Here is a 13179-nt window from a genome sequence, read left to right on the forward strand (position 1 = left end):
CATCATTTTTGTAATAAGCATCAACACAAAGAACTTGTACATGAAAATAGCTTTTGAAAATTAAATGGAGAATTTTTCTCATTTAGTCAACTGTGTTCCATGTAATTAACAGTTGTCTATTTTTTCCGAAAGAAATACGATTAGATCCATGTACGTCTGATTTGCATTTTTCTAGAGAATAAATATATTTGTTTAATAGTTTTCCTGCATCCCAGGATTACGTTTAGTGACTGCTGTGTAAACTGCCAGCAGCTAAAACCAAAACACTCACCTCTTGAAAAACAAATCGGTTTTCTACCTCATTCTAATATTGAGATCCCTAAACTACAAAATCATGTTCATAGACTTGCCATTTAGTGTTTTGTTAAAATAAAAATTGAAGTTAAAATGTAAACCGATTGTTTGGACTCTTTAAGGCCTTGAGATCACTGTTGACAGATGTTACAGATGTTGCTACTTGTTTGCCTTTCTTCATCAAAGGGTACTGTCTCTCACACTAATCTGTTGAAATGTTTAGTCCCCATAGGTGATTTACATATACTGGGAAATGTCTATACAATGAACAGAAAGAATAGGCAGAATGACCACACTGATGTGCTTTGGGGTTAATTTATTGTGAACAAAAATAATTAAGCCAGTTTACAATTTTAGGTGGTAAACCTTTATAATATGGTGAGTTTGATTCAGCATATTATAAGCAAAGAAGAGTTTCAAAGCATTTAGCATATGAGTGCTGGGGGTGAGATAGATTAGTTACAAGTTTTCTATATTGAGGAGAGTTTTAAAGGTAAGGTGAGAAGAGATGCAGTTCCTCACAAGCTCCTCACGCACTCCTATAAAGTCCTCCACAATCAGCATATCTGAACCACCCCCTCGCATTCCACGTACCCACTACACACATCCACTCTGCCCAACTGGCTCTAGCCACTAACCCACGGATCCACAAGACTAGAACCCAAAGGAAGATCCTTCTCCTACCTCGCCACCAAGACCTGGAACACCTTGCCTCTCCACCTTGGGCAATCTTGGTCGCTGACCCAATTCAGGCAGGATCTCAAGACCTGGCTCTTCGACTGAACCCCAGACGGATCTGCAGCCACCCCTCCCCTCATTCTCCACCCTTCACCCCGCACCTTGAGACGGTCATAGTGAGTAGCTGCGCTGTACAACCCCCTGATTGATTGGGCCTAATTCAGCAGGGAGTTGAGTCCACTGGTGAGATCTCAGTAGATAAAAAGAACAAAGTTGTGAACATGTAGTTGCAGGGTTAGGCAAGGCTAGGTTTATTTATTTTATTTGGAGAGTTTTATTTAGCGCTGGCTAGACCTGGAGTTTTAGTTTTATGGTTCAAAATTTGCTTAGGGCTTAATGTTGGTTGGGTGGTTCGGATATGTAGATGGGAGTTAGGCCGTTTTTGGCTTTGAAAATGAGGATTAGTTGGTTTTATTGCTTGTTGTTATACAGACCGGCAATTTGGTGACAACATTGAGAGCCTTGGGGGTTTCTGGAAGCGATTGAGTGTCTTTGTAGCAAAATTTGTAACTTTAGTCCAATGATAATGAGCAGAGGGAGACACTGATTAGCAGACTCAGACTGTAGTCTGTTTTGTGCAGAGAAAGTACTGAGCATTTCCCTTGTGTTAGGAGATGTAAGGTTACGTTGTAGTACTATTGAGTACTTGTCAGTAAGGACTAGTAGTTATATAAATGCATTGTCAGATTTAAGTATACACCATCATTTCAGGTGATAATGTTGCGATGAGAGTGACTGGTAGTATAGTACATTGATATTAATGTGTGACTGCTGAGCTAGTAGAAAAATAAACAGTATTAGTCTTTGGTTAGAGAGAGCATAGTGGAGTTAATGGCCATCATTGTTGAGCACATGTAAGGAAGTCAACACTTTGGATTGAGGTTTGGAGGTGGACAGTAAAGGAGACCTTTATATCATCGGCTAGCAATGAGAAAACCCAAAAGGGTACTGTAATGTCTGTGAGGGATGTGATACAAAGTGTTAACACAGAAACTGTCTGTACTCTATTTGAGGAATTGCAGCCATCACTGAGATTGGTTTGTGAAAGCTAAGGTGCTGGTTTTAAGAAAGTATAGTGATCAATAGAATCAAGTGCATCAGAAGTCTAGTATTGATGAGAGCTGGTTGTGGATGACCGAATTGATAGTTGACTACGCGACTTGGTGAGGAATACAGTGAGGCTGTTCAGTTTTTGGCATTCCATGACTTTAGAGTAGAAATTGCGATGGGGTTGGTAATTGCCTGGGTACATTTAGTAAAGGTAGGACTGTTTCTGATTTGAAGCTGAGCTAGACAGTGACTAAGGAGTGGTGCCAAGCAGGCTAGAACTCGTGATGAAAGGGCAGAGGGTGTGTAATGGGGTCATTTATGTGTGATTGAGTATAGGTAATAACTATCCTGAAAATGTCAATGAATAAATAGTTTGACAGGGGAAGGTGAAAAGTAGATGGCTGCAGCAGATAAGAATGTATCAAGAGTACAAATGGTAGTGATTCAAGAAGAGAAATGGGAGTGAAATACGAAAGTGGAGAGAACATTGTTCGATTGTACTAGCACATTCTTGAGGATTGGCATGTCAAGAATTTATCAGGTCTTGAAAGGTCTTCAGGGCAGTAGGGAGCTGGTTCACATGCATTTTTATGGTCATACTTGACAGCGTGGCTGTCTCCGGACAGTTCTGTCCGCATCACTACAGAGGGCCTTTGTACCTGCCAACCTGTTGGGAGCCAGGAGTACGTGTTTTGATTTGGCAGAAGTTGTGTGCTTCCACCAAAAAGTGCTTGCCCTCCACACAGCTTTGATAATTTTGCTTCTTTATCAAGCTGTTTGAGCTTGATCTTTCTGGGCCTCACACATGTCAATATAATGCTGTTAGTGTCTTAGGTAACTAGATAATCTACAGCGTTTTTCTCTGGCAGCAGCACAGACTGGAGAATAGTCATTAACATGGATTTTTAGGTCTGACTTGAGAGTACATTCATAAGCACGACCTATTAGCATTGCCTATGCTTTTTTTTCAAAGCGGTTTGTATTTTGTATTCTGTGGAGAAGCGAGAACAATTTAAAAACCATTCAGGAATTGAAAAATTATGTATTAGTGCTCTGTGGTTTTGTTACATAGCATAGATTGGTATGATTACAAATGCTTAAAACATTTTTAAAATGCAGCTTCAGAAAGCATGTTCGCTGTCTATCAGTTGTGTATATTATTTTAAAAGGTATACATGGTGTGTATCAAGAATATTTTTGTACCAAACTGACATTTTTTGAATGTGTATAGGTTGGCATGTGAAGATTCGTTCAATTATGTGTGTCAACTATAGTGCCTCGTGTGCTTGAAATGCATATATTGTATTAGTTAGATGGTCTTAAGCATTGGAAAAATAAGATAATAATTCTAACAAGTAATGGCTGAGCCAATCAGTCTTGACTTTATAAATGATTGATTTGTTTTCTTTTAAACCATTGTTACCATTTTGAGTGTCCTGACCCTAAAGAGCAAATGTGGACAGAAGTGGACCGAAACTTAAGAGACTAAAAATATAGGTTTTGAAATGCTTTCTAAACGTTCTGTGAGGGGTGGCACTGGGAAGAACAAGAGGAAGAGCATTCCATGCAGATGCTGTCGTGTAGCCAAAGATTGATCCCCGGAGATAAAAAGAAGATTGGCTGAAGAGGACTGGAGGATAGAGCCGGTAGGTTTTTCCGAAAGATTATTTTCAGATATATGGAACCTGAGGAGTCTACCGTTTTATGACACAAATATAGAGATGTAATGAAACCTCTCTATAGGAATCCAGTATAAGTCTGGGACAAGGTGAGAGAGAGAGTGTGAAATTTCCTGACGCTCAGAAGGCGGCTGCATTTTATATCAACTGGAGACCATGGATGCTACTTTGGCTGAGCCAGGAAGGCAGAATTGCAATAATCAATTCTGTCCAAGATGGTAGCATGTATGACTTTTCTTGTGATCGTGGGAAACAAAAATTGAAGTTATTATAGTACTTTTAACAGAAACAACGGTTGGAGACTATGATTGATATATGTGCTGGGAAGATCATGCAAGTATCAAAAATAATGCTCATATATTTTGCACTGTGAGTGTGTCTCGGGGGCGGGGTAAAGATCTGTAGGCTACTAGTTAGTCTAAAACTGATGAGTTACCAAAGACCAGGATCTGTTTTGGAGGAATTTAGTCTAGGTTGTGGATTTAGAGATCATTATTGCTTAAAGTATGACTTAGTGTCTGAGATGTCACTTTCCTGTTTAGGGATGAGTTGAGTGTCATCTGCATATGAATATTGAGTGAAGAAATAGTAGTGAAAGAGTCACCAGCGGGATCATGTAAGGATTAAAAAGAGAGACTCTGAGCTGATCCCTGAGGGATGCCAAATTTAATATCGTTCAACCCGGATTGAAAAGGGGACAGTGAAACGGATAGTAACCTGTGGGTCAGGAAATAGTTAAACAATGCCAGGGCAGTCTCTCACACCAGCATTCCTCAGACGTACTTTAAGAGTGGAGTGAGAGACCATGTCAGAGGTGGCAGAGAGAGAGGTCACGTTAGAGCAGTAAAGATTCATGGCCAACATATATATGGATATAATTTACCAAAATCTGTACCATTTCCGTGCTAAAACTGTCTCTAAAGCCAGAATGATGTCAGTCAAAGTGATTGTTGCATTAAAAAAAATAGAACATAACTGGTTGTTTACATGAGGTTGCAGGACCTTTGAGGGCAAATGACGAGAGGTGTGAAGTTGGCTAATACTCCAGGATCTTATGAAGATTTTTTAAAAGAAAGTGTAATGAATCCTTGTTTTCACAGATTAGTAACAGTGCCTGTGGCAAGCAAGAGGATAAGAGTATGTATAAGATGATCAGCAATCAGTTTCCCAGGGTTTGAGATATGGGACTGGGTGGTATCCTACAGTAGAGATTTTGTATTTATTTTAATAACCCTAGTTTCGTCAATAGGTTTGAAACTGGTTAGAAGAGGGTGAGAGAGAGGGAAGAGATAGGGAATCCCGGAGAAGGACAAGTGAGAGAATTATGTCCAGGATTTTTTTATGAAAGAAATTCGAAAGATAATCTCAGAGTTTAGAGCTTTTGAGGGCAGGAGAGAGGACGACATGCAGTCCGGGTACCATTAAAGATAGTAAAGGCTTCTTAGATTTTGGTTGGGTCTTGCAATATCCTATTCTGTTAGTCTATTGTCGCTCAAAGAGATTTTTTGAATTTTGTTTGATGGCTTCGACATAAATGTTTTAGTCCTTGGTTAGATAATGTGGGCGACATATCTGCTTGAGGCCTGTTGGCTGGGCTTTTTGTTGATATGCAGCATTGGCATAAAGCAAAATGCTTTTTGACTATACTATTCCGTGTCAACAAAAAATTAGAAAAGAAGTTAGACCGGATTGTGCGACGCGAGCGTGTATGTCGTGACTGAAGCAATCAGTAAATTTATGTGCGCTGGTCCTACTGAATGATGCAGGTGCCTTTTTTATTTATTTAGTTTTTTTAATTTTATTTACCTATCCGAGATGGCAGACACCACTTGGAGGTGTAAATAAATTGTCTTTTAAGGGCCGACAAACAAAGGTGTGGGAGCAACAATGGAGGGAAGCAATTGACATTTGGGGGTGCAGGGAGGGGAGGGGATTAATTGAATAAAAATTCAAGAAAGCCGGGGTCGGAATGGTGGGAGGAGCTGCTGCTGGTCTTCAGATACACGCCCTCTCACACTTGTGTTGCTGCTTCCACGTTCCAGTTGTCCTTGTGCACTGCTTTTCATGTTGGATACCCACTCCAGTTATTGTTGCCCATAATATATAGAATTATAGATGGTAATACTGTATTATGGGGATGTTTTTCACCAAGGTGTTCTGAGTGACATGAAACGGCGAGAGCGAAACTCGAGTTGTCTGTGATGTCATTCAGAACCCCGAGGTGAGAAACATCCCCGTAATTCACATTTAACTTATCTATAATTTCGTTATGTATGGCCCCCTAAATCATCTGCCCCTGCTTTCAATTGCTAAGCAGTGGCAGAAGAGTAATGGGAAGCCATACATGACATGCCTCTGTTATGTGTCCCTGTACCAAAGGTAAACAATCATTGTCAAAGCCAATAGGTTTCACCTATGTGAAATGTATTCTTTGTCAATGTTTTATTACATGTTGCACACCAGTTGAGCTGCTGTGCAACATAAGTTAAAGTAAAAAAAAAAAAACTAACATGACCAGCGTCCACCACGTCATAGCGCTTTCTTTGCCTTTAAGCCATGCTGTACAGCAGCTCGAGCTTCTGTGCAGCATGTAACACAAGTGTAGGCAAAGCCAATAGGTCTCATCTTTGTTACAGGACTATTCGGTTTAGGCAATGCTGTTTGTTGATTCACTCGCCTCTGCATTGATATGTCATTCAGTAATACAACCCCCACATCCACGAAGGTTTGTGCTGAGGGCGGTGCAGCTCCTCCGTCGCTGCCTAGACAGTGAAATGTTGACACAAGGCAGGCATCAGACACATTTGTGTAATGAGGCGGTGGGGGTGACACACAGGCATCAGTAGCTGGTAGATGGGCCAATAATACAGTGTGCCAAAAGTCATCTCTGGTGCCCCTTGTAACAAGCAGAGGAGGGGTCCTGGCTTTTCCAAAACAAATTACAGCATCACTCTCGCCACAAACTGACGATGTAAACAAGCTTATGTTAAAGAAACAGGGCTATTTAAACTTTTCGCCGGTAATGTATATTTTGAGGAAGAAATGGGACCAATTGGATCAGTAAAGTGGTTTATTCAAGTTGAATATCAGCAAACCCCAACAGCTGCCTCCTGATCTACAGCTGTCCTGCCTCCGTGACTCCACACACTGGCCTCACGTAGTAGAACCTCTGTAGCCCAGTTACAGCTGCTAGGCAACCATTTAATGACATCAATTAGAAAATACATAAGATCACAACATATCCCCTTTCCATAACAAATTTGTAACTGCATAAATTAAGCTTCAAAAACGAATATAATCACGTAATTTCACTGGAGTGATTACCCTTCTTGTACTGTGCCTTGAACTTTTAATATCACCCTCATTGTCCTTGGAGTGTTTGATCCCTACATTACCTCTGGGATTAGATGTAATTGCACCATCAGTTGCAGAACCTTCACTATCTTCCCCTGCGTTTCTTTTCAACCATTCACTAACCTCCGTCTCGTTGCACTTAGTTACTCTATTGACATTCCACCACTTGCCATCTGATAGTTTTAAAAAAAAAACATTGGCAACCAAGACCTTCTTTGGCTCAGATAATTTAGAATTCGCTTTTCCATGAAAAGAATCCAATTTTACTCTAACGAACATTCCTGTACTAAATAACCTAGGTTTCTTGAGCAGACTGGCATTATGTTTTTGTACATAAGATTTTTGATATTTCTCAACCTTTGTCCTTAGATCACGCTCATTTATTGCTCTCTTGCCCCCTCTACCCATCCACGCAGGAACCGCGATGGAACATGGTGTCCTGCCCTTCAATAGACAAAAAGGGGTTTCACCCGTTAAAGAATGCGGTGTTATCCTGTAATTCCATAACATGTTTTTTATGTCATTTTTCCAACATCTGGAAAGACATCTGAATACACTCAGCAATCGCACGATTCAAGCGCTCAATTAACCCATTTCCCCTGGGGTGATAGACAGGAGTTTTAGAATGTTTTATACCCCACCTTTTGAGAAACTCAGAGAATTCACCTGACGTAAATTGTGTACCATATCAGTGAGAATTTCCGCAGGACAGCCCTCTCTTCGGAATATTTCTTCACAGAAAGCATCAACTGTTGATTTATTACAGAAGGTTGTCTCAAGTGATGGGTGTTGCCTTGAAACTGTCTCTGGAGCATATCTAGAAACACAAGTGAATCTCGGAATTTCTGGCGAGCTTTCACCGCAGTTTCTGCCGAGGTTTTCTATCAAGCATCGGAGAGAGAGTGAGCTGGGAAGACTTTGGGTTTGCGCGCTATCTATGCGCTGGACGAGGTACTGGTATTTAGGAAAAAACATAAACGTCGACTTGTGAAGTATGCAGCCCAATTGTGTGGAATTTGTAACAGGAGAAGGCGTTTATCGTCCAGAGAGAGTTGTGCAACAGTGTTAAGCGCAGTATTAATCTACAAGACTTCGTAAGTAAATACCAAAACTTTACCGTTGGTTGCGAGTCGGTTGTCTGAATACGCGACCATTTCCTTCAGTTCAGAGTGCGACCCTTCCCGTTCCTCGCCAGCATTTCGCATCGCATAACGCGCATGCGTGTAGTGCGTGAATCGAGCGCGACCTTCCGTAAGGTCGCGTTATGTGTGCCGCCATGATGGATGTTGCTTAGTTACCATTGCATCGCGACGACACTGTGCTCACGAAGAGAAACGCTACGCTTGCGTATACATATGCAAGTGGAGAACACTAAAAGTGAGTTTTGCTGTATCAATCACTTTGGGACAGCGCGTGGCACAGGAACAGAACGCTACATTGGTGTATTTATAAGCAAACAGTGAACATTAAAGAGGAGCTTTTCCTTTTCTGAACTCGTCATTTTGTGGTCATCCTTGGGAAATATAACGCAAGTCATATCGCTAATAGTCGAAACATTCAAACAAATAAAGTAGCAATATGGCGAACCAAACCATTACACCTCCCCCCTACCTTTCTGCAAGAACCTGGCGCACCGTGTATGGTTTGGGAGGATTGGAAAGAGTCCTTCATTACCTATTTAGAAGGCATAGGTGCTGAAATTTATGTAGCTAGCAGGAAGTTAGCAATTTTGAAGCATCACCTTGGGGTCGAAGGAAGAAACATTCTTAAAACACTTCCTAAACCTGTGTCTATTGGAAGAGGAAATACTAACTCAGACGATGAGGATGATGAAGAAGTCTATGAAGTAGCGATGGCTATGTTAGAGGAAAATTATGGGAAGAAATTGAGCATTGTAGTGGAAAGACATAAGTTCTTTTCGCGTAAACGGGCACAAGGAGAAAAAATTGGACAATATGTAGCTGCTCTGAGGAAATTAGCCATTTCATGTAAATTTAAGGATTTACGGGACGAGTTAATAAGGGATCAATTAATCAACGCTACTTGCAACAAAAAAGTTCAAGAAAAACTGTTGGACTTAACGGATTCTACTTTGGACAATGCCATCGAGATAGCAAAACGCATTGAAAACACATCAAGATATGTTAAAGAATTGACGAATCCCAATTCCACACAAAGTGAAACGACGCAAAAGTTTGTGAGGTGGCAACAGAAAAAAAAGGCAACAAAAGTATAGATAACAAAAAGAAACAACCTTTCTATGCATGCAAAGTATGTTATAGATGTGGAAGCAATAGACATTCCGCTGATGCTGTTCACTGCCCAGCGGCAAAGACTAGATGTTACAAATGTAGAAAAATAGCCCATTTTTCTAGGGTATGTAAGGCATCCAATGTAGTTCAAACTCCAAAGGTGAATACAATAAGAGATATTTCCGCGGAAAGTTCTGAAGAGAGTGAAGTAGAAATATGTTATTGATGATGTTAATGACGTTGGTGCGAAAGGGAGTGACAGTTACGTTCCACCAAAGTGTAATCTCATTATAGACCATACAATGATTCCAATATGGGCAGATTCATGTTCCCCTTTTACTATAATTGACAAGCAAGTTTGGGGAAAATTGGGTTCTAAAACACTTGCACCTACGAATGTTAATCCGGTAGGATATTGTGGTCAGAGATTACCTGTTTTAGGATATTTTTGTGCAAAAATTAAATTTTAAGACAGAGAAACAGAAGCTAAGATATACGTTGTCGAAAAAGGTAAATCATTATTGGGTTGGAGGGAGCAGAAAAAGTTAGACTTTATTTTAAATCCCAACCTCGTCGCCAATTTTGAGGAAGAAATGGGACCAATTGGATCAGTAAAGTGGTTTATTCAAGTTGAATATCAGCAAACCCCAACAGCTGCCTCCTGATCTACAGCTGTCCTGTCTCCGTGACTCCACACACTGGCCTCACGTAGTAGAACCTCTGTAGCCCAGTTACAGCTGCTAGGCAACCATTTAATGGCATCACCAATTAGAAAATACATAAGATCACAACAGTATACCAGAAAACTGATTTCGTTTTTAATTAATGATTAGGCACCATATGAAAAACCTTAACTGGATACTTTGCTAAATATATGTTCAGGTGGGAAAATCAGTTGTGAAACCGTGACTTAGAAAAACAAGCTCGGCTGGTGTGTGCTGGCAAAGCTGCCCACACACCTTCCTTGCAGGCTGCCCAGGCAGCCATAAAAATGTCAAAAAGGTGTTTCAAAAATATTGCGTGCCCATGTTGAATCTGTGTTCATGGTACGGACCCAATTTGGTGAATAAAAGTGTGCTATAGTAACGATAAATGAATTCAAAGAGTAAGGAGACCTGTAATGGGGGCAGTTGCCACAAAGTAAAAAAACACACCCACTGGCAGGACAAAAAGCAACATTTTACCAATAAAGGAATTCAGAAAAGCACACAAAGGGACAAATGAAAAGGGGTCGACGTGGTCTAAACACCCGGAGTAGATACAGCATGCCCCGCAGAGCAGCACATGCACACTGCTAGGCTTGGCCTAGCAGTGTGCATGTGCTGCGTGGGGATTTGGGGAGGATGATACATCGGAGACTGGGAAAAATTGAAAACCAATAGAGGGTGGGGGAAAGTTTCTTTTGGAGCTAGTGGAGGACCGGAATGAATGAGAGACATTACGGATGCACTCTGATTGAATTCCGTTATTTGCCCAAAAACTAGCTGTTGGCCAGGGAAAGGACACTGGCCAGGAGGAAGCAGGTTGGCAGCAGGAGCAGCTGACCAATGAGAAGCAAAGAAACAAAGGTGATGTGGGAGCCTACCAATGATACATTAAGGTAAGGCATGGGTAAGCTCCAAACCCCTCCAAGTTTAAACATTTTTTTTAAAGGGACCATAGCTTTTGTTGACAGTGCTTGCGCAATGTAGGTGAAACCTATAAAGCATTACATGCACAAAGTGGAGCTGATCTGTTACTTTAAACAAATGTTCTAACTGGTAGCCAATTACTTTGAGCACTTTGTTTAGGGCTGTGAGTAAATCCTTAGGAGCTACAGCAAGTCTATCACAATCAATGTAAACAAAAAGTTCCCTGTTTTTGCACAGTGGTGAAATTTAATCCTGAGGGGGATTAGTTTGAGATTAACTGCACATGTTAATTTGCCCTTTAGAAGTCTGTTTATTTAAAACTAGAACAGCCTCAAGATAATACAGGATTCAAGTGTGCTATGATTCAAAGGCAGACACTCAAATACTTAAGCTATCCTTTTCAAAGGATGGCTACTAGATGGCACACATGCAGGTTCAGAAGCCAGGCACGCATACAGTGTGGCCACCAAGCAACTACAGTACACACAGAAAAATGTGATTTGCTATCAGAAGGAAAATGTATGTGTGAGGGGACTACTGTAATGCTCAAACAATGTATAAACCTGGAGGGTGCTAGGTGGCACATGAGCAAGATGGCCGCACTGGTGTGAGGCTCCTGCAGCTCGGTATCAAAATCCGCTCATTTGTCCTGCCCAGGTGTGATTAAAGGAAAACTGTTGAAATTAGGCGATTACCACTTCCTGCGCCTCCGCTGTGAAATTAGGGCGTGTGGAGCATTTGGTGCTGCCTTAGTGATCCTCCTTCTGCTGCCACTGCTTGGACTAGACCTGCTGTCCGGCAAGAGCGACCACCTGAGGAACGCGGTGCATCGAGGACTGCCTGAAACCGCGACACGCCAGTAGACTGGGTGAGATTGTGCTGTGCTGCCCCCTTGAGATTGGCTGTCACGTGCATAACGATACCCCCTACCACTGCCAACACCTCCTTTGATCTGATGGATGGGCGGAGAGCCGCGATACTTTTTCCCCGGGGCTCGCTACCAGCAGCAGCGAAAGCGTTCGGCATCAGTTGAACATCTAAGCATTGGTGCCGCCTTAACAGCCCACGTGTTAGGCGTGGCGGGGAGGCGGACCAGCTCAGTGTGCACTCCAGTTGTAGGCGGACCGAAGTGTGTTCACCGGGCGAGAAGATTTTTCCGCCTTTCTCTTGCAACTGATCACTAGGAGAGTTACAGGCGCGCAGCATTTAAAATCGCCGCAAGCGTCCCACACACATCTGAATCGGTGACCATTGGGATTGCGCATTAAATACTATTTATATCAGTGGCCTGGCGGTCTGGAACTCTCAGGCTTGAACATTGAGGAGTAAAAGCGTATCCAACATCGATCCCGGAGGTCTATCTTGCCATCGCGCACTGCACACAGCATTGATCTTCCTTGGCAGCCCCTGGGCTTGTCTCTCTGCTATACCTTCGAACTCCCTCAGAATCCCACCATAGCTTGGTATAGCTGCGTTTTCCCGCTAGGTGCTACCCCACACGAAGCACATCAGGATGAAAAGGGGCAATGTATGCTATAGGGAGAGTTTGTGCTGATGTGCCCCTTTGTGAATGGCTGTCACGTGCACAAGGCCCCCCAATAGCAAGTAAAGCCTCACTGCTACGCAGTCCTGCCACTTCCGACACCGCCTTTGATCTAACGAATGGCGGAGAACGGCGATTCCTTTTGCCTGGGGCTCGCTTACAGCGGCAGCGTAGGTGTCAAGGACCGGCTGATCATCTAAGCATCGGTGCCGCAATAACTGTCCAGGTGTTAGGCGCGGCGGGGAGGTGGGTAAGATCAGTGTGTGCTCCAGTTACAGGCAGGCCCGAAAGCTCAAACGGGCGCGATGATTCTGCCGCCTTTATCCTGCAGCTGTATGTCTCCCTCGCCCATCTGAATCAGCGACACCTGGCGTTTGCTGTCTGTATACTACTTTCATCAGCAGAGCGAGGGGCTTGGGACTCTAGTGCTTGCACACTGAGGAATTAAGGCATAGCCAACAGCAATCCCAGAGGTCTATCTTGCCATCGTGGCACAGCGTTGATCTTCCTTAGTGCCCCTTGGGCTTGTGCCTCGGCTATAATCTTTGACTCCCTCAGAGTCCCACCATCGCTTGGACTAGCTTTGTTTTCCTGCTGGGTGCTACCCCCCACGAAGCGCATTAGGTGGAAGAGGGGCA

Source organism: Triturus cristatus, chromosome 3_1, assembly GCF_964204655.1.
Source record: "Triturus cristatus chromosome 3_1, aTriCri1.1, whole genome shotgun sequence".
Taxonomy (NCBI): Eukaryota; Metazoa; Chordata; class Amphibia; order Caudata; family Salamandridae; genus Triturus; species Triturus cristatus.